Consider the following 23,274-nt stretch of genomic DNA (forward strand, 5'->3'; position numbering starts at 1 on the left):
TTTCCCCCCATTACTTCTTTTATTCGATCCCTAGGACAAGAGGGTACAGCTGCTGTAATGTGTAGCCTGGCTCGCATCAGAAATCTGACAATCTTCAGGGTATATATTCTTGAGAAGTTGTGAGCTTCCCATTTTATCATGGTGATTTTGTTTCATTACCCTGATCTTAATGAATTTACCCACCACGGAAGGGAAGTAGGTCACTTTCTTCTCATGCTGTGTGTGTATAAAACTTGTTTAGTCCATCAGAGGCTTTTGGAGCGGGAGCAACCCATCTCATCTGAGAAAGCATAAAGATAATGTAAAGTGAACGCTAAGCCTGGATGCGATAGACTTCACCACTCAGCCAGTCCTGAAGCGGAAGCGGGATTATTGCAAACCAACTTAGCCACCTCGCCAGCTGCTGAATTGGATCCCACTTTAACTCTGCGAGATGACAGGACGAACTTATTTTCTTTCATGTAATGAAACCAGGATCTTTCATGGTCAGTAAGTGTGTAGAAGCATCTGGACTCACTGACTGCAACAGACCTTAATAGTGTGCAATTCGCTGGGGGAAAATTGTGTGTATCATGTTGTCATTTTGCATCTGTTCCCCTGATTAAGATCATTGTAATACATTCAAATTCATTAATTGTGGCTATGTTGGATCCCTAAATAATTAATGGAATCATAGGTGTCTCCCTCTGCAGCAACCTGATGGCACTGTATATTAGGCAGCCCTGCGAGTTCCGCCTAAACAGCTCTGACACAGCCGCATCTGCTTGCCAGGCACCGCCTTAGCCGGGGGAAAAAACTGCAGGAACATGATCAGTGACCAAAGGGAGGTATGAGGAGGTCTGGTCTCCAGTCTCCAGGGAGCTCAGGTTCCAAAGGCAGGTGCCAGACCCCCACTCACTCGTTTTTCAGATTTCCTGAGTAGAGAAGCCCAGGAATTAGCATTTTGATAATGATTCAGAGTAAGAAGCAGGATAGAAACCAGTCTCCCAGAGAACACCAGCAAGATGGGGCTCATCAGTGATGCTCAGATGGGAGAATGCTTCTCTAGCATAGAGCCCTGGGTTCAATCCCAGCATGGCAGCAAATGATTGGAATCCCAGCACTCAGGTAGCTGGATGGGATCAGAAAGTTAAGGTTATCCTTAGTTGCATGGAGAGTTTGAGGCCTACCTGTCTCAACAAATAAAACGAAGAAGGAAGAGAAAGAGGTGGGAGCAGACGAGAGAGGAGGAGGAGGAGAATTTAAGATGTGCAAAGTACTACATTGTCAATTCTACTCCATGAAGGTACTATAAGATTATGCGGGGTTGAGGATTTAGCTCAGTGGTAGAGCACTTGCCTAGCAAGCACAAGGCCCTGGGTTTGATCCTCAGCTCAAAAAAAAAAAAAAGATTATGTGGGCATATTCCTTACCCCAAATACCTAATGTGGACTGAAGGCTTGAATGTATTCTACTGAACATGGCTTTAAAATCTCATCCCTTTCACAGAATCTTGCTTCCCCCTCTCACTTGGAAACAGGCACTGCAGTGAGGGGCTGCCCACTTAGGAATCCTAGGACTGGGTATCTTAAGGCTTCTGCCAAGAGCAAGTGTGAAGGGATAATTGATCAGAGAATGCTTTGGGGTACATATGCAACTAACTGGGGATCTACCTGCTTCCTGATATTGTCAAGACATTGGTTTAGGGCAGATTTTTTTTCCATTTTTCTGCATTTCATCAATGTAGAAGATTATACAAATAAATGAGAGTGCCACCTCCTAGGGCACTGGAGAGGCCATGGAAAGATCAGTAATGCACAAAGATTTCAAGAACTCACACAGGTTGGTGCCCTAGCCAGGATCTATAGAGTTAATGTAAACTTATGAATGTGTCCAGAGTGGATGGACAGGAGAAAGAAACAGGAACTAAAGGAACATGGGAGGGCACCATGAAGACAGTCCAAGGAAGGAATTACTGTCCTAGTGGCGAGAGTCAGTCAAGGTTGGGAAACTCCCTGGCAATACCCAAAAGTGTCCTCTAGAAAGTAGCCACAGAAGAGCTGGAGAGATGGCTCGGTGGGTAAGGGCACTGGCTGCTCTTTCAGAAGACCCTAGCTCAGTTACCAGCACCAGCATCAGTCAGCTCGCAAACGTCTATAACTCTGGCCCCAGGGAATCTGATACCTCTGGCCACCCCCAAAAGCACCAGGACTCGTGTACACACATGCACATATAAACAAACACACCTACACATAATTTAAAATAATACAAATAACTCTTTAAAAAGAAAGCAGCCACAGAGGTGCTCGGCCGTGGCTGCCACTGTCTGGAAGCAGACCAATCAGCAGCATCGAAGAACTGGAGGGGCCGCAGAAGGCTCCCTGGAGTCTCCTCAATAGCAAAATCCTGTGGTGAACACTAACCAGGCAGGCAAGAGGCCTTGCTTGCCAATGGAAACTCACTAAGAAGAGAGAATTTTAGCAACGCTGCTAATAGTCACCATTTGTCAGTCCCTGCAAGGTGTAAAGCCTTTACAGACGCTCCCTGTCTAAGCCATCTTTAGAGTTACAATTGTTTTCAGCTTCACAAAGGTGCGAAAGTAATAGCATTTAAGCAGAAACCTTAGTTCAAATTGTGAATTCTGATCCACACACACCTCTCCCCCTTCTGGTAACGTGAGATGGTCACACCCTTGAGATGCTGAGCTGGAGCCCCGCTGCCGCTTCCAGTCAGCCATGAAGCACAGGGTGCTGTATCACCAAGCAACAACGCTACATAGGTTAGGTGTTTCAAATGGATTTTTAATCACCAGTCGAAGAAGTATCTGCATTTAAATTCAACCTTCGTTGAAAATGTTTTATATTGCCTTCATTCTATTGGTAAGAAAGAGTAGTGTTTAACAAGGACACTACTGGATAGCAAGGCCAGTATATGAGACACACATGTCTAACTCCAAAGTTCATGCTTTCGGCCACAGTCCAACCACGAGAGACACTGCGTCCTTCCTGTGGTGTCGGCTTGCTCTTTTGGTAAGACACGGAAGTGGAAGCTTTTGCATCTGTGAGTCCATGTTCAGTGTGGCTAGATGAAAGGAAGAGATGCAGTCCAACAAGAGCTAAGGGCATAGCGCAGTTGGTAGGGTGCTTGCCTGGCATGCACAAGGACCGGGGTTCAATACTGAGCACTGACCAAACCAGATATGGACACATGCCGTCAATCATTCAGAAGGTAGAGTGAGGAGGATCAATGTCATCCCATCCTTTGATACATATTGAGTTCAAGTCCAGCCTTGGCTACTTGAGAACCTACTATACCTCCTCCCCAGCCTCCACTCTCTGTAGCACAAATCCTAATTGGTCTTAATAAAAAACCAGAGCCAGATATGGGAGGAGGGGCGGTAAATGCTGAAAGATCAGAGAGACAAAGGAGCAAGCCACAGCCACCTTTCACCTCATCAACTTCTCAGCCGAAAGGGCTGAGATCCTTTCTCCTCCTGCCTTACATTCCTCTTTCTGCCCAGCCATATCACTTCCTGTCTCAACTTCCCTAGTGCTGGGATTAAAGGCCCCCCAAGTACAGGGAGCAACCACTGCCTGGCCTCTATGGCTAACTAGTGGCTGGCTTTGCCCTCTGATCTTCAGGCAAGCTGCATTTGTTAGACCATACACAAAATATCACCACAACCTCCCCCACCCCCGTTCCCAAGAAAGAGAAAGATCAGTGAATAAATATGGCTTTGGACATGAGCACCACAGCTGCTTCCTGAATGTGATTGGAACCAGAAGTTAAAAATCTTGGATCCCATTAGACTGTAAGTTACAGTCACACAATAAGTAGTTCACTAAATGCGTGACTTAACTGTTCTCTTTGTCAATCTGTATTCCTATTGTCACACAGAATTTAAGCGAGGGCAGAGTGAAACCACCGAACTAGGCCACTCCATGGGTGGGAAGAAGAAGGTTTATTTGGAGAAGTTCAAAGTTGCCATGGCTACCTCTCAGGAAGTATGGAGAGGGGGCGTCCGTGCTGATTTTTTAAAAAGCGGGTACCTGCCGGGTTTAGGAGGGTGTGGAAGCCAGAACACCCTGGGAGCTAGCATGGGGCTTTGAAATGTGTTATGGGTTCTGCTAATAGGACCAAAGGAGCCCCATTTGCTTGAGGTAGGGAGATAAGGGGAGTAATGGCTCTTCCTGGCAGACAGAAATCCATTTCACAGGTTTCTGAGGAATGCTGAGTCTAAGCTTATGCCTATCCCCAGCAATCCTTCTGTTTTACCCTGTCAGAGTCCAGACTGAGCTGAGTCCAGACTGCCATTTACGACACCATCAGTAGCTGCCATTTTGGTGGTCTGAGGTTTGGTACCTAATGATAATGTTGTCTGGCACATAACAACTGCTTCCCCAAATGCTTTCTGAATGAGTCAGTAAATACATGAGCTAATGAATGAATGAATGAATGAATGAATGAATCAGTTCACGAAGGAAAGACACTGCTGTGTTTATCCATAGTAAATCATTGTGTACAGAGCAACACACCAACCCTAATGGCATTGCCATATGTAAGGCTCCAAACTTACCCACAAGTAAAAGGGATATGTCATTGTCATAGTTACTTATATAACAAAATATGCTATGAGCCTGATTAATAAGGTTCAAGTCACCGAAAGGTTGTTTTCTCTCATTTTTCTTAGATTTTTGTCTCTGATCATTATTTTTCAGCTTTTCCTTGTGTTGCCCATCATTCACTCCTTGACCTGAAGCATATGGATCGGCAGGACACTGTGTCAATTTTCAGAACCCTGGGGTCTTTGTCTTAGATTTCCTATAGCTCTAAGATCAATTTTAACTAATTGAAGCCAATTAGAGATCAACAGACTTTCCCATCTCTATCTGGGACCTAGCCAGGTGTTTTAAAAAATAAAAAACCTACATGATATTCCAACTGAGTCCAAGTTCATCTCATGAACAAGCATGAGAAGTACCCACAGTTAGGAAAGAGGGTGCAGTTTTCCAAGTGAGAGCAGGCTTGTTGGTGAAAGCACGGGAAGTGCCCCCCGCCCCCAGCTTCCAAGCAGGCTACTGCCATTCAGTGTGTGGCCCTGAACTTCAGCCATACTAATCTGTTTGCCTGATTGACAAGTGAAGTAAGTGTTGATCTTTGCTAGCTCTGTAAATATGCACACATCATTTTACTATAGTCCATCTTATTGACAAGTTTGCCTGGTTAATAAAGTTGTGGGTTACTTAAATACATTTTCTTCTTTCCATTGCTTTCAGAGCACTGTTAAAGACAAGAAGAAAGAGAGGAAGGAAATGAAGGAAAGAAGGAAGGAAGGAAGGAAGGGAGGGAGGGAGGAAGGAAGGAAGGAAGGAAGAAAGAAAGAGAAAGAAAGAAAGAAAGAAAGAAAGAAAGAAGAAAGAAAGAAAGAAAGAAAGAAAGAAAGAAAGAAAGAAAGAAAGAAAGAAAGAAAGAAAGAAAGAAAGAAAGAAAGAAAGGGAGAGAGGGAGAGAGAGGAAGGGAGAGAGGTAGGGAAAGAGGAGGGAGGGAGGGAGGGAGGGAGGGAGGGAAGAACAAAACTGATCAATTGTCAATGGGACTGAAGCGGATCCAGGGTCCTTGTGTTTCCCTGCAAGGAAGGAGAAAACTTTCCCAAGTTTTATCAAAACTCGGTACATGACATTTGAGGCATTTATCCCCCTTTGTTTTCTTTCTTGCTTTGTTTCTCAGGTACCTTCGCACTCTTAACTAATAAGTACACACATGTATAAATCACTCTTCACCCTTGGTTAAAACTCCAAATGCTTAACACCCGGCTCTCACCCCGATATTTGGCTCCGTGCTTTTTATTTAATAAGATCATTTAGAAATTCGTCTACATGGATCATTTGTTAATTGTCATGTCTTCGAAACCACTTTATAAACAGAAGTCAGGTATTTTCCATTTCCAGTGAAAATTTCCTGTGGCTAATGTACTGTAAGCTCGCTTCATCAATTACAGCATCAACTTTACCAGACATCCAAGGGTTTTTAAATGTAATGTTTTATTAGTATTTTTTTTTAGAATTTCTCACAACATATTTAAATCATATTCCCACACATACTCCTCCCCCTAACTCTTCCCAGATCCGGCCCCTATTGCTACCTGCTCCCAACTTTGTATCCTCTTTTTTTTTTTTTTCAGTGACTCACTGAGTCCAATTTCTGCTGTCCGTAGCATAGGCATGGACGGGGTTCCATACCCTGGAGACATCCAGGGTTTTCTAGACTCCGTACTTCCCCTGATTGGCCTGTTTTGTCATTCTTTGTGTTCTACTCATGAATCGTCTCCTGTCAATTACAGCCAAGGTGTCTTTCTTCTCGACCGCCACCATGTGATCTATACTTAACTGCAGGCTTCCAGCCACAGAAGCCATCACTGATCAAGCCAGCTCCAGCCTTCTCAATCTGCAACTACAGCCCAGAAAGGCTCTTGCATTGGGGTGTTACATGCTAGATTTAATGCGAATGTTGTAGTCTGAAGTGAAAATTATTTGTACAGCTGGAATCTAACATTTGCATAAGTTACAATTAAAAGGGAAAATATAATTACAAATTTTCAACTTAATTTGAATGGCTTTTAAAATGCTCATTTGGCATAGGCAACAGCTTGTGAGCAAACAGCACAGTCTCTCTTGAGTTGCATCCCTTTGTCTGGGTAGCAGTCACGAGCTCATTTTGAAGGGCTTGCTTTAACCCCCGAATCCCAACAGCAACCGGCACCGAGAGCCTATCGTTCAAGGCGATGTTTGTTTTCCAAACAGGATTACAGCATACGCAGTGATTCATAAATATTTGCCTCTTTTAATTGTTTCTAAACACGGAGTGGCAAGTGGCACCACGCAGGAATGTTATTCTTCCGGTGGACTGAACCCACAGTGGAATTTTAAACAGTCTCACTCCCCTCCACTCTGGAATCTGAGAGATCTTTGGTCACTTCTTCTGTACAGTGTTTCCCTCACATCACAGTGTCTGTAATGGCTCTGCTTCCAGCCTTTCCCCCCTCCCTTAATTACATGTCTTTTTCATGTAGTACCTTCATGCTGGAGGCATGCCATTCTGCCCAGAGACAATCTCTGTCCCGTATCTGTGGCCCAAAGTCCACATTTATTCACAGGTATTCAGGGCAAAAGAATCCTTCTATTGCCCTCAAACGCGAAGATCAATTTTTTTTCATAAAGTCCTCTTCCTAGCATATTTACTTGCAGCCCTGATTCCCCCACAGTCATGGTAACTATGATTATTATGAACATATATATTTGACACATCACCAAGTTCTGAAAAAGACAGGAAAAAGGGGAAAAATTACTCCATTCAGTCTTTCCTTGGGGGTAAAAAAGCATCCAAAACAGCAAGCAAGAAAAAAAAAATCTATATTGTAAATTAGACAATTAACTGCGCCCTTCTATTTTCTTAATCCTTTTCTACCACTGTCTCCTAATAACGAGACACCAGAAGATATTCCTGGAAAAACATGAACTGTAGAAGTGATCCTTTGTTCTGTTTACCCTGAAATCTTAAGAAGAAATTCTATGGCAAACACAAAGCCACAGAGTAATAACATAATCTTATTTATCTTTTTCCTGAGAGACCACAAAGGAACTCAGTTGATTGAGATTATTACTAAGTAATATGATTCTTTTTTTAATCACAGAAACCCTGGTGTTTTTTTTTTTCAAAGAATAACAAATGCAGAAGTGACAGGACCACCATGTCCCCTTTAAGAAGCACCACTTAGAAGAACCGACTGGAACTGGCTATCTAGTACTTTTGCAGAGGGTAATCTTTTAGTCAACACTCTAACTCCATTAATCAGATCCAGGATATAAATGCTGATGAGAGGGATGTGTGTGTGTGTGTGTGTGTGTGTGTGTGTGTGTGTGTGTGTGTGTAAATTTAATTCATTTGGAAAATATTTTTGATAAACTTCATCCTGTGACCTATAGGGTCTCTCAGCCTCCTAGGACGCCCCCTGTCCTGTATCTTTCCTCTTTGGTGCACACTGGACAGCGCTCATCGGACACAATGAATATTTGAAGTCAGAAGCCAGAAGCCAGACCTTTCCTAGTGCACTAGTTACTCACTTCACTGCTGCCACCAAACACATGACACGGACCAACTTAGCTTACAGTTTTAGGAAGGGTACAGTGCGTCATGGGTACGCACAGCAGCGGCGTGAGGCAGCTGGTCACACCGCATCCATCTTCAGGAATTGGAGAGAAATCAACGCTGATACTCTAAAGTGATTAAATCGCTAGCAACCCACAGAATCAGCTTAATGACCAAAGGAATTTATTTGTGGGTTAACTCACAACCACAGGGGATTTATCACAGGGTCCGGGAAAGCTGAGCTATGTCCCACACTGAACAATGGCTTAGTCCAAGATCTCAGCATCCAAACCACCAGGTAGCCAAGAGAGAACAGCTTATGTGCATCCCAGGTCTTAAGGGTCCCCGGAGGCCACGCCCCAGGGGCAGGTACCTCAAGGTCATTAGCAGGTGTAACAGTTACAGTGGCCTCACTAGGGGCGGGGTGCTTCAAGGCCTGGCTCAAACAGCCACCTACTGTAATACTCCGCTCACTTTCAGCTTTTTAGTCACTCTGGGACTCCACTGTATGGGGACAGTGCCACCACATTCAAGTTGGGTCTTCCCAGTTCAGTCAAAGCTTCCTGGAAACACCTTCAGACACATATCCAGAGGTGTGTTTCCATGGTGATTCTAAAACCCATACAGTTGACAAGGTTAATCATCTTGCTGGATCGGTGAAATACAGGTGCCATATGCCCCCAAGATTTTAATTGTTGTCTGTTTATTCTTTTTAAATAAGACACTTGTGATTTTGCCAGTCTTATGACTTAGAATAAGACCAAATTATTGTACCATTTGAATTCATGTAGAGAAAAACATTGAGGGAAAATAGCACAGATGGTATGCAAAGATCATGAAAAAGATGTATAGATAACTAAAACTGAGGAAACAGTAACCTGAAAAGTCATCCTTCATCAGAGACTGAAGCTTAAATTTTAAAAATGTAAAAAGTATTTCTCCAAAAAAAAAAGGGAGAAAATTAAGACTCCAAGGAAGATGTAATTATTTCTAATTTTCATTTTTTTCCTTGAATCACAGAACATATTTCTCAAGAAGACTGGAGGCAATACCACACTGGAAGGACCTCAGGTATTCAGAAGGACCTGAAGCAGGCAACCTCTGGAAGCTACAAGGGTCTAACAAAGAGCCTGCGTGCAAGCCAGGCTGGTTCTGAAAATGGTGTGGACTGCTTCTCACTGCTGAGTGGGGTGGGGCTGCTCATCGGGAAGGGGTCACTCACACAGGAGAGACGCTGCAGATACTGCAGGTAGAAACAAACAACGGAACATAACTTGCCAAGGCTCCGTGCTTCTCATGGTCTCCTGCTCTGCCTCCCTCAATCCTCCTCTTCCTTTGTTTTCTCTTGTCCTGTGCCTCACCGGCTGAACTGCTCTAACTGTATTCACCTTATTATATGAAGAGTTTGTTTTCTCGGTTTTAGATGTGACAGAGTCAAGTTTCACATTTCTGCTTCCCTAAAAAGGTGAAGTTACAAATGGTTATAAACTGTGTTTCCTTCTCGAGTAGTCCTGAGGTAGGTGTCTCATCAGGGCCAATTAAAATAGAGCTGTCACGAGGGCTAAAGCAACAGGATCCTTTCCCCCTCCTGAGGAAAGATTAAGGGTCAGAAGAATCATGGACGTAGAAAGAGATGATCCTGGAGTTGAAGATTCTGAAAAACTCTATGTTTGATATTCTTTGTCCTGTCCTGAAGTCAGGCCACTTCCAGGGGCAACTAAGGGAAATGTAGAGTAATCCATTATCAGGCCAAGCTAATCATCCTTCGAATGTTTCTTTACACCTCTTTTTATATATGCCACCTCCCTTAGAGCGAATGTCAGAATGGATGGAATTTCACATCACATTCCTGGGTCTACAGGTCATTGTAGAGCAGGAAATGAAGTGAGAGAAAGGAGCCACTGAGATGGTCTCCAGGGTCCCCAACCTCTTTAGCCACAAAATCATTAAGTAACTCAGTTAGGAAAACTACCCTGTTTCAAAACTTGGAAAGTCATAAGAATAAGATTTATGTGTTTGTTCAACAAGAAACAGCAGTGAGCATGGTGAATGGCTTCTTCAGATGGGTTCTTCCCTTAAAATCCCTCAAAAAGCTCATCTAGCAACGTACAGCCCTCCAGTGGGACTCGTCACCCAGTCTCCTTATCTCCCATCTTGAGCAAGCAGGGGAAACAGGTGGGACATGGAGGGGCACATAGAGCAGACTGGCTGGTGGCTGTTCCTCCAGAGCTTTACATAAACAGCCAAAAAATAAGACCGCTGTTCTGACAAGAGCAAAATAAGTCTACATATTTATTTCAGGCAGATGTGACAACATTCCAAGGTAGTTGGATAAAAGTGACTCATTTATTTCCAATGGATATTTGATTCCCAAATATGGAATCCACGAACCTGGGTGAAACTATTCAAGATGATCAGATGTGGCATCATCTGCATGGGGGTCCTCTAGGACAGTAGTTCTAGAACTTCTTGGAATCATATCAGTGGACCAATACTCAAGAATCATTCTCATGCCTGCTAGAGAATGAGGTGGACCCAGGTATAGAGAGGGGACCCTATATCACAAGGAATGAAGAAAATGCAGCTGGTTTTGAGGAGCAAAACTGATTTTCGTCTTGTAAATAATTAGTCCACAGTAGAACTGTAAAGGCAGGTCCTGTCCCAGTTAGTATTCTGAAAGGTGAATCCTCATAGTTCCCACAGTTGAGGCAGACACTGTGTAGGCTTTGAGCCCTACACTGTAACTTTCACAATAGAGGAGTGCTGGAGAATTCTGTCTCTAACTCTCATGAGTCACTGCTCCAAGTTTCCCCTCCTATTCTCCCTCTCTTGGTTACATATTAAACCCAAATTCTTGAGTGAGCACCAATGCTTTTCAAGGCCCTACACATTCTCCTTGCCAGCTTCATGTATCACAAGGAACATCTCCCTTGGCCAGGTTCCTGTTTTGTGTGCATTGCAGTCTGAAGGGGCTCTCTGGTCTTTTTTTGTCCTTTTCCAAAGGTTCCTACTCTCAAAATTGTATTCATCTCACTCCCTTCCCTGAAGAGTTCCTTCATTTTAGAAACACAGTTCTCCAAGCAGCTCTCTTAGCATCCCACCCAGGGGGGAGGGAGCAGTCCTCACATCAGCCTGAGGGCAGGCATAACTGCTCAGATCTATTGGCACACCACTTATTGTGCACAGAGGAACCTCTGCACATGAGGCTCTGAAGGAGGAAAAGAACAAGCCCCAGGATGGCAGTAGAAAGATAGGGAGTACAGTACGAAATCAGCCATGTCCCATAGGCACATATCTAGATCCTTTATGACAAACGAGTGGTTAAGAACAAGGGTTCTAAAACAGATAACCTGAACTCAGATTTCAACTCTGCCACTTACTGGTGGCCTTGAATGAGACAGTTAACCTCTCTGGTCTCTTTGGAGATGAGGACAATGGTATTTCTGCCTCTTCAGTCTATTGTGAGGGTTACACAGGTTAATGTTCACAAAGCTCCCCCAGTAGTGCCAGACACACAGTAAACATGTGAGAAGCCGCCGCTATATTTGGAAAGAGTGGCTGTGGTAAATAAAGATGGAAAAGTCTTCAATCAGTGTGATACAAGCTACACTATTTCAAGTCAAGAGAAACACAAAAAGAGGGTGCTGTTCCCTACTCTCCTATTGCCGGGTGGAGGGTTGGGTCTTTGACGTGGCGGCATCTACAAGAACCAGGCGTGGCAAAAGCAATCCTAACACAAGGCTTGGTGTTTGGTAGCCAAGGAGCAATGGTCATCGCAGGGTGGTCTCTGGGGTCCCCAGAGGTAGTGCCATAAAACAGCCAGGATATTCAAAGAGTACAGAAGTGACAGCAGAAGAAACAGAGGAGTCTATGGGAAATGATGACACCCGGTGGACATGGCAGCCGTGTCAGCAAAGGCAGTGGCAAACCTGACAGAGGTCGATGCACAGCGGGCAGCACAGGTAACACATCAGCCTGACTCAGGCCCATGTGCTGGGTGGTGTTTTGTTTGCGTTCTGACAATAAGGCTTGCCTAGAGAGCAGAGCTAGCCACTAGCTAACCACAGAGGCCAGGCAGTGGTGGCTCATGCCTTTGATCCCAGCCCTTGGGAGGCTCATGCCTTTGATCCCAGCCCTTGGGAGGCTCATGCCTTTGATCCCAGCCCTTGGGAGGCTCATGCCTTTGATCCCAGCCCTTGGGAGGCTCATGCCTTTGATCCCAGCACAATTGGGAGGTGGAGACAGGAATATAAGGTGAATGGAGACAGGATCTTGGCCCTTTCGGTCTGAGGATCTAGAGAGGTAAAGAGTCACTAGTGGCTGCTCCTTTGCTTCTCTGATCTTTCAGGTTATTACCCCAACATTTGACTCCTGGTTTTTATTGATTACACTAAATAGATTCGCACTACACCCATGAGAGAAATTTCCTGGATATCAGCAATACATGGAAGATGGGCTTTGCCAACAGGCAGGAGTCCTCTGTGAGGGCAGTGTGACAAAACCCTCAAACTATCACTAGCCTGACAAGTCACAAGAAGGGAATGTTGAGAAATCATTAAAAGTGTATGTTTTTGATTCAGGGCCTTGTGTTATATTCATGTGAGCCATGTACTGAGTATCCACGCTACTGACTCTGCTCTGGCTAGTAGAAATACCTGAAAGAGCAAAGTCAAAGAGATTCTTCTTCACACTGCATGGACTGCATCAACTGGGTGGTGCACAGACCATGAGCAAGCAAGTAACTGGATTAATAAACTTGTTCATGATAGAGAGTTGAGAAAACCTGGGTACCAATGACTAACAATGGAATAGAGTGGGACAACTTAGACATGACAGCAAAAAAAGGGGGGGCTGAGGGGAGCGGTCATCCACAGTGAGTGCTCAACATCAGGACAAAGTTGGGATGAACTGGAGAAAGTGCAGGACTCTTGAGGTAGGAAAGGCTCGGGCAGATGGAAGGAACCAAAGGGAGACTAGTAAATCTAAAACAGGAGCCAACAAATCACGGTCTGTAGACCAAGCCAGCCTACTCCCTTTGTAAATGAGGTCCCACTGGAGTCCATCCTCACTCATCTCATCCATTTGTTCATTTAGCATCTACAGCTACTTTTGTGCTTTGTCAGCAGAGTTGAATAGCCTGTGCTGGAGACATAGACATGGCTCAGACAGCAGAGTGCTTGCTATGCAAGCCTCAGGACCTGAGTTCGATCCCCAGAACCCACATAAAAACAGCCAGGCGTGCTTGTAATCCCAATGCCTGGGGGTGGGCTGATAGGGAAAGCGAAGAGAGGCAGCATCCCCAGGACCTGCTGGTCAGCCAGCCTAGCCTACTTGGTGAGTTGCAAATGAGAGATCTCTGGGGAGGGAGGGAAAAGGGACAGGCACCTGGGGAACCCCTAAGGTCATTCTCTGATGTTCACATGCATGCACACACATACATGCATGTGTGTGCGTACACTAAGAGCTGTATGGCTTCAAAACCAAGAATAATTTCCTATCTTACCTTTGTTAGAAAAAGTTGCTGACCTTTCGCCTAAGGCACAGTGAAGGAAGTATGGATGACAGCAAGGGTATCGGGGCTTAAGGGGGAAACAGGGTGGCAAACTCTTGTGAGCCATGAAAAAGATTTGTAGATTATATTCTACGTGGAATGGGAACCCACTGGAAGGTTTGAAGCAGGAGAGACACATGGCCTACCATGTCTTCTTTGAAGGTACTCCAGGAACTTTGAGGTGATCGGAGCAAAGTGGCAGCCGGGGAGTCAGGCAGGCAGCTGCCATGGAGCCCAGTGAGAGCGGAAGGTGCCGAGGATGGGGACGGTAGCAACTCAGACAGAAGTCAGCATGCACTATCACAGGTGTGTTGAACAGGCTGGAAAATCCTGTGATCTTAAGCAAGCTTTTCAGACTCTCTCAGCCTCAGTTTCTTGCCAGGAAACCCATGTGGCACTATTGTGTGACAGCTGAAGGGCCTGTCAGAAAGGAAGTGTCCCCTGGCACAGCCTTGAGGCAGGGGGAGGGGCTTGGACCTGCCTCTACTAAGTGTACCAGGCTGACTCCCCATGGAAGGCCTTACCTTCTTGTAGGAGGGAATGGGGGATGGGTGGGGGGGGAAGGCTGGAGGGGCGGGAGGAGGGAAGAGGGGGGATCTTTGATTGGGATGTAAAATGAATAAAAAATTTCTTAATTAAAAAAGAAAAGGAAGGAAGGAAGTGTTCCATAGGTGTGGGTCTTGGTCACTGTTACTGTGTAGTTGAAGCTGAGACCTGAGGAAACAGGTCCCACCCAGCGTGTGACTCATGATGGTTTCACTCCAGTTAGGTGTGCCGGGTCTCTGGAGGCAGGGACACTCACTTATCCACCGTTATATCCCAAGAGCTCTGCCTGGCACCTGGTAGATGTTTAATAAATGTTTATTGATTAAACTATTACGTTTTTTTTTTTTAAGAAAAAAGGAGTATAATTCATTCTGTCATTTTTTTCACCAGAAGTATTTGTTTTTGTGACAGATAAAATACCTTTTATGACAGAGAACCATTGTGCAGATTCAGAGGTAGGTGTCTTAAAGAAAGTCAGTACCTAGTATCTTCCCTGTGTAAAAGAAAATGCAGGTGGTAACACTCTCCGGAAAACATCCACCTCATAAAATATGTCAATGATGGCAATGATATCTTGACTCTGAACTGCAAAGTTGTGATGCACAATGAAGTTCATCACCCCAAATATGTCTTCCCTTCAAAGGCCTTTGCTACACTGTGGCCTCAACAAGCGCCAAACACCATCTTTCTATTGTGGAACTGTTTTCAGGCTTTTATTTCAAACTAGTTGGACATTCTGATCCCGTATCCAGCCGTACTGAATGGTTCTCTAAGATTCCATTGTTAACTTCCTTCCATGTATTGATTCATTCTTCTACCCATGAAACAAATAGGATTTGTATTGATATTAAAATGGAGAGTGCAAGACCGGCAATGATCACACCTATTCTCCCAGCATTTGGAGGGCAAGACCCAAGGAGCAAGTATTGAAGGCTATCTTTAGCTACGTAATGAGTTTCAAGGTCAGCCTAGCCTACCTGAGATCCTGTCTCAAATAAAAAAATAAACAAAAATAAAATTTCCAATCAAGATTTCAGAACTGTTTGTCAATTTTTTTGGGGGGGAGGGGCACTTCCAGTTATGGTGGTACCATCCCCTCACAGGATCGAGTGCTCAAACACGTGGTCCCCAGCTGGTGGTCATGCTTTAGGGGCCGTGGGACCTTTAAGAAATGTGGCGTTCCCCTTACCTTCTTGTGGGAGGGAATGGGGGGTTTGGGGGGGAGGCTGAAGGGGCAGGAGGAGGGAGGAGGGGGATCTGTGATTGGTATGTAAAATGAATAAAAAAAATTCTTAATAAAAAAAGAAAAGGTAAAATTAAACACCTGTTTGAATAAAATGGGTATGCATGAAAAAAAAAGAAGAAAAGAAAGAAAGGTGGCCTTCCTAGCTGAAGTAGTCTACGAGGGGCAAGCTTGGAAGGTGGACTTCACTTCTACTTCCAATTCTAGTCTGCCCGGCTTCTTGGTCTGACAGCTCTGGAGGGCAGACCACCACAGACCAGAACCCCAGCTGCCAAGCCTTCACCATCGTGGTCGGACTTAATCCCTTCAGGGTGAGGAGGGACAAAGAAATGAAATTAAACTTCCCGAGTCGCTCCTCTCGGGTATTTTGTCACAGTCATAAGAAAAGTAATTAGTATCATTCTCCAAGAAAGACTAGAAATCTGTTGTTATTAAATTTCTTTTATGAGGTAATTTTCCCTGTACTTTCGAGACGAGAGTGTTCCCCAGCAGACCAAGAGAAAGGAACAATGAGAACGTGGGGCATCTCTGAGAGCACTGCCTGAGAGAACCCGTGTGAGGCCCACTGAAATGAGGAGACAATTATTTTAATGAATTGGGTACCGTGTACAATAGCCATGAGAAATAAGATGTGAGCAAAATGATGTCACAAATAACGTCATGAGCTGATTTCTTTCTTTCCTTCCCTTTTTTTTCTTCATTTTCTTTTTCTTTTTTTGAAACAAGATCTGACTCTATACCCCACGTGGATCTTGAAGCTACGGATTGGTTCTCCTGCCTTGGCTTCCCAAATGCTTGGTTACAGACATGAACTATCATACCTAACTTCTGTTATCTTTAAGTAGTCAAATTTTGTCATCATAAAATTGTTTGAATCCCCCAATATGTGGTGAGCCCTAAACACATATACACATGAACATCACTAAGTAGACTCAGCAGACAGTATTTATTTATATATACATATGTGCATACATATATGTGTGTGTGATAAAGATAATTAAACAAGAGATTATGAATTGGAGGGGACCTCCTGAGAGGGAGGAGGTGGAGAGTGGAAATTATGTAAATATAATACTTATGTATGAAATTCTCAAAAAGTTAAAATTTTTTAAATATATACAATAAAATAAAATATTCAAAATTATCTTAATAATGATTGATTTCAAATGAGACTGAACACATCATACAAATCTTTAAATGAAAAATTACACTTATAGAATAAATGTATGCTTCTAGGTAATGTTTTTTTAAAGTGGTAAAATACCATAATGGTCATGTAACTCAAAATTGTGAAACACTCAACAGGCCAAATAAACACAATGTCAGCAGGGATATTTATGTGTCATATTCACAGTAATGGCATATTCTTAATACCTACATGTTTCTACACCTTAAAAAATTAACTGGAATTCCTTAAAAATTAACCAAACACAAGGGAGAAAATGTCTTGGCCAAGCATAGCTGTGCTGCGCAAACTCATCAATTGAGCTAACAAAGTATTAAAAATGAAAATGAGGGGAAATGAGAATGCTAACGGAGAAAACCCCATGTAATAGTAAAGAGGGGGTGGGAATCCTTGAAACATCAGGGAGCAGACACGAGAAGAGAGATTTTTTTTTTTAACACGAAGCCTGGCATCTCACAAATAACGTATGTCCATATTATGTGGCAGTTGCTATGGTAACAACCTTTATTTTCTGAAACAGTACACAGATGTGTACAACATTCTAACTTGCTGGTTATAAATTACAGCTTTTCCCATAGTTCAATAACTTAAGAATTCTGTATTTTCAAAATCTCAGAAGTTCTGTTGTTATTAAATTTCTTTTATGAGATAATTTTCCCTGTACTTTCGAGATGAGAGTGTTCCCCAGCAGACCAAGGGAAAGGAACAATGAGAACGTGGGGCATCTCTGAGAGCACTGCCTGAGTGACGCTCTACAGAGAACCCGTGTGAGGCCCACTGAAATGAGGAGAAAATTATTTTAATGAATTGGGTACCGTGTACAATAGCCATGAGAAATAAGATGTGAGCAAAATGATGTCACAAAGTCATGAGCTGATTTCTTATTATAAGGTGCTATATTTGCAGTTTTTAAATAAATGAGCATTATTTCTTAGAAATGTCATAGCATTAATATAATTTCCTAGGCTACGACGGCATGAGGGAGTGAATTAGCCTGGTTATTCGACTTCAAATGAAAATTTTTTGAATCTTGGAAGAATTTGAGTCTTGGAAAAGATTGTATCACTACATCTAATAAGGCATAACATCCTTTAGTTATGTCTGAAAACAGAGATATATTTTTTTCTGATTAGGATTTAAAAAAAAAAAACCTCAACAGGCACTCACCACATAGTTTCTGCATACAGGGACCTGACTCTCCACACCTAGATGTATGTCTATGTATGTGGAAACACGCAGTATGGAAAATTTGGATTCTATAGGTGGTTTTTCCTATTGTAGAAATGTATATTATGTTTTCCAGGTGCCAGGTCTGAGTGTTTCCTTTAAATAATTCAGTCTGGGGGTGTGGCTTAGCAAAGGACCCCTTGCCTAGCCTGCATGAGAGGCCCTAAGCTCACATGTCAGTACAGAAAAAAAAAAATCAGATGGTTGGGTGGCAGCCTCTTCAGCCTTGCTGAACAGAGTCTTCATCATCAGGTTGAGGACTAAAGCCTGGGAGACATACTTGAAAAATAAGATTGCATAGTTAGCATTTATAGTTTCCAAAGCATGCTTGCAAGCTAACAAGAAATTTCTCATTTTAAGGAAGGTGTAAATATCCTTAATGAACAGCCGCAAAGCAGCCCTGATCCTAAAGGTCTGGAATTATGCTACAGAGAGATTTCTGTCAATACACAAGGAACATCCTGACATGCTAACCCAAGTCACAACGCAGTTAAACCCCAATCCAAAGCTGTCTTAGCAGCAGCCACAAGAAGAGCAACAATTGAATACCACGCACATAAGGAAACCCATTTTGAGAAGCTTACGCCATTAAGTGGCTGTTAAGGTTTTTGCTAAGGCCCTCCCCACACGCCTTTCTGCAGCATTCTGAGAAGTATTAAAAACAGAGCATGACTAATCCATTCAAATCCTGTGTTATCAAAGACAGTTATCACCTCACGGGGACTCACAGGCTAGAACTCAGGACCCAGCAGCCAGAGTGCTTCGTCGCCGGCTGCATTTTGAAAGTGTTGCTTAAACGACGACGCTTAAGTCATAAGATAATTACGAAGTTTCTTCTCTCTCCTATTTGCACGGCGTATTTATTGAATCGCGCCATGTGCTTCTACAATAAAATGCTCTCTGCGTTGTCGCCTTTGTTCCCCCAAAATAAAAGTGACAGTTATCCTTTTATAAGCTATTCCGAGAACATTTTCTCTTCTTTGAAGCTGATTGATGCACTACTTTAAATGTTCCTGCAAATATCTTTTCAATTCAAGTTTTTGCATAATGTAATAAGAAGATAAAAGAATTCTATACTTCAGCAAGAGCCATTACAAAGCGAGGAGAGACATTATCAAGGGCATTAACATGCCCTAATAGCAATCCACCCTTTTAACTGTCTGATGTAGAACATGTTCCCACCAAACCACCACAGATTATGGTAATTGGCTCCAATTTCTGATCTTACATTGTAAAGTTACAAAGACTTAGGTAGAACCGAAAAACAAATGTAGAATACTCATCTTGTTACCCATCCCATTAGGAGATGTTTGCTCTCTACCTCTAGTGAGGATGGGTCTGATCCGCTGAACCATTTGTTCCTCGCTACAATATTTTTGTATCCTGCTTCCTTTTATGTATACTTTTCAACTCACTGATACAAATACATTTTTTCACAAATAACCCTTTTCTAAGTCCAAAACATCACATAGCTTCTTCCCTCGGACTCTGTAACACGTGAGTTATCTGTGCATGCCTGAGCCACACAGCCACCACTTTGTGTGTTCTCCCATCCAGGGAACGATACAAGAGGGGAGAAAGATGCCGCGGAGCTGCCTTAGTTTTTCCTCACAATGTACTGCTAAATTACAGTAGCCTTTCCATCCCAGCCGAGAGGAAATATCATCTCCAACTAACGTTGAGCCCAGATTCTGTTAAATTAAATAGCAAAGAGAAAACAGTTCTTGGCTTTCTTGCTCTTTGGTAGGATGCAGGGCCGGGGAGAAGTGCCACCAGCCAGGGCTGGATGATTAACCTGCAGTTTAGGTTGCCTTTCTAGGTGACTCGCCCATCGTGCAGGGGACGCTTCTGCGCGAAGCTGGCGCCAGCGACTCCTGCTTGAAGACGCGCAGGTCTATCAGTCGGCTCTGAGAAAGCTGTCATTTCATGCGTCTAAAATAGCTTCTGATGCGATGTACAAGGTGTCAAGAAGGAACGGACAATAAAATAAAAGGCAAAGGAGGAGAACTATTTCAATTAAGAAGCATTTCGAGACCGATCCTTGGAAATCACATAAAATAAAAGCTGCCAGGATCAATCTGTGCTCACAAGGTTGATTCTGTGGCACTTACATACAACCATGCAGGCCAGGGATAGAGAGTAGGGGGGATACAAATTATTCGCAGGGCAGCTGAACTTTAAAATTTCATTTCTCACTAGGTAGATATTTGGTTGTTAAATTTGCCTAATGGATCTAGGGGAAATGTTTGTGTGACAGGTTAGAAAGAAAGAATGAAATTCTCACACAGGGAAAAAAAATGACACATTTAATCTCCAGACCTATAAGAGTGAGTTTCCTGAATTTCTAAGGCTTTAAACTTTAATTGCAGGTAATTAAAAGCCCTGTATAAATTCTGGGGATTTCCTTTTATTGCTACAACTTTTCCAGTGATTTTTGAATGTCGTTTTCAGAGAAAGATAAATATTTCTTCAAGGACTGCCCTATCACCCCAGTAATCAAATATGATAAAGGTGAATTGAGGGGGGAAATTCTTATGAAATTTGAGGCAACCTTTGAGCCAAGAGTATAATAATATTAAATAAAAAAGTAAGCATTACCAAAAACAAATAAATAAAACTCTAAATGTAGCTTCTATGAAAGATGTCACTTTCATTTTTCATTTTATTTTTTCCTCTCAAATGCATCTATTTCAATTGACAGATAAAATTATATCATACACAACATATTTAGAGAATATAGATTTGCCCATACAGTGTGAACTGTTTAAATATGGACAATTAGCACCAGTATACCTTCAACTCGTTATTATTTTTATTTCACACTTCGTACAAATAGTATGCATCCAATTTGTTATTTTTATTTCATGCTTCGCATTGAAAGGGATATTGGGCAGAGAAAAGGATTATTTCACTCATTCTTCAACTAACTGACTTACCTGCTTCTGAGATGTGACCCTTTCTATGTTCTTTTTCTAGGACCTTTGTTCTAGAGACAGAGAGAGAGAGACAGAGAGAGAGAGAGAGAGAGAGAGAGAGAGAGAGAGAGAGAGAGAGAGAAAGACAGAAAGATCAAGTTTTTCTGAAGGGGAATACTTTTAAAAAATTCATTTGTTCCTCATCAAATCAAGAGCTTTTCCTGACATACAAACAATAAGAGAAACAGCCTGAGAGCCACCTCCAATCAAAAGGAGAAAAATAAAACCAACGGGCCCACGATTTCCTTAATATACTTAAAAGAGATAAAACCCCATTGATGCTTCTAAAAATAAAAATGAGGAAAGGGCAACTTTATTGATCCCCTGCAAACCAACGAACGTGTACCTTATCGATAACACTAAACACCATCTAAGCCTTTGGTGATTTTCAACCGAGAGTCTGCTCCTGAATGAAGGCTTAAATCATCGTATTAATATATTAGAGAGAAAATTACCATGGGAGACACTTGGAAATTAATTAAAAACCCTGCACTCAGTTTGTTTGTGAGAGAAGATAAATATCACACATGGGAAAAGATGCCTGACAACCACCCTAGTTTTCAGATCCCAAATTAGCCCCTGACAGCTACGTCTTTGTATGAGTCTCCTTGGGGTATGATAAGTAGAGCTGTGGAATATGAAGATTCCTGATAGAAGTATTTATTACTGACACTTCCGAAACATTCCATGTGTGGCATCAGCAAAGCATGCCTCACCTCAGACAGAAATGTCAGCTTTGCATCCAAGATTTTTTTTTTCCACCACTCCCCCACCAGCCCCTCGCCTCCCTCCCCATTCACCACTACCCACCTTCTTCTCCGAATTACGATATTTTTTCAGAAGTTCAACAGCAGCCCCTGGTGGAACTTGGTGGCTGCTTCAGCCTGTGCACCGTTCGAGCAGCTCCATCTAGTCAGTAGAATGAAAGGGTGTACATCAGTGCAGCTTTCCACGGGTCAGGGACCAGAACACCGCCCCATTGTACAAATTCAGTGCTTCATAATAGTGATTTCAGCAAGTGTCAGGGGCTAAAGTCTTGAAAAAAAAATATACACATCCTAAACAATAAACATCTAGCTAAGGTCTTGTTCATTTTATGCGTGAAGACCAATAAATAACTGCTCTCTAATAATGATTACTGCAGAATGGTTGGAAGGAAGGGACTCCACACCGGTGGGCTGGCGAATCACCATTTTGTTTGGCTCGTGCTGTGACAGATTCAACTCTGTCACTTAGCAAAATAAACCATACAAAGTGACAAAGGAGGAATTTCTCTGGGTCAGAGCTCAGAGAACATGCCAGTATGTCACTGTCCAGCCTCATCTGGACAGTGAACAAGGTGTAACAAAACAGCCCAATTGTAGCCTCGGGTCACGCTGGAGAAAACACTGAGGGTTCTTTGCATGCTCCACCCAGAGTTAAGTGTGTGCACTCCACAAAGGGGCCTGGCCAAAGGACTCAAATCCAGTTCTGCTCTCTCTGGGGTCACCTTTTTCTTAGCACAAAGGCAAGGCTATTGCTAGGCTTTGTGCCTTTGGGGAAAGATCACCCAGAGGGGTGTCATGCAGGTCATAGGTAGTCTTGCTGCTAGACAAGGAGAGGACGGCATCATGGGCAAGACTGCTTTACTGAGGGATTCCCAAGTATGCCAGCATCAGGAAATATTGGGGCATTTCATCACCCATGTTAGGAAAAATGAACAACCTCAAAAGACCAGAGGCCTCCTTGACTGAATGTCCAAAATCATTCATTTGTATACTTTTACTTTTCTCTTCTTACATGAGGCAGAATTTTCAGAAGAAAACAGTGCATCCAAAGCTTTCTATAGCTTTATGCTAATACTAGAATACAATAAACACGTTTAATTTGAAAATTTAGCTCTTAAATTTTTTTAAATATTGTACTTCACAACAACAACCTTCTGCTTGCCCCTGAGACCTCTTCTATCCTGGACATGATACAATTTTATCTGACAATTAAAATAAATAAATTTGAGAGAAAAAAAATTAAATGAAAATGGAAGGAACATCTCCCAATGAATCATAGCGCAGTAGAAGAGATACTTCTGTGTAGATCATTTTAACTAACGTGGTAGTAACACAAAATCCTAACAAAGTGGGGCCCTTAGCTTAGCCAAGGGTCACCATAGGCTTTCTACAGAGATTAAAGAAATATTGTAAATTAGACCTACAAGTGATAGCTCATGTCTGTAATTCCATCACTTTGGAGGCTGAGGCAGAGAAAGAATTAGAGAGAAAAATCACCATGACCCAAGGAATGGGGATATAAAGCTACGTGATGACCCAAGGAATGGGGATATAAAGCTACGTGATACAGGTTGACCATCCTGAGTATAAAAATTCAAAATGCTCTAATCTGAAAGTTTTTCAGCATCAACATGAATCTAATCTCCTGATTTTAG

General features: G+C 42.8%; 1 long non-coding RNA gene across 1 annotated transcript; it reads right to left on the reverse strand.

Annotated features, from left to right (window-relative positions):
• Window positions 1–17,119: 17,119 nt before the first annotated feature.
• Window positions 17,120–22,995, reverse strand: LOC128105549 (uncharacterized). The gene is made up of 3 exons (XR_008216365.1): window positions 21,663–22,995; window positions 20,814–20,863; window positions 17,120–19,821 (listed from the first exon to the last, which is right to left on the reverse strand). It is a non-coding gene; the product is annotated as an uncharacterized LOC128105549 (long non-coding RNA).
• Window positions 22,996–23,274: the final 279 nt, after the last annotated feature.

Source organism: Peromyscus californicus, unplaced genomic scaffold (genome assembly GCF_007827085.1).
Source record: "Peromyscus californicus insignis strain IS unplaced genomic scaffold, ASM782708v3 Scaffold_9__1_contigs__length_137607984, whole genome shotgun sequence".
Taxonomy (NCBI): Eukaryota; Metazoa; Chordata; class Mammalia; order Rodentia; family Cricetidae; genus Peromyscus; species Peromyscus californicus.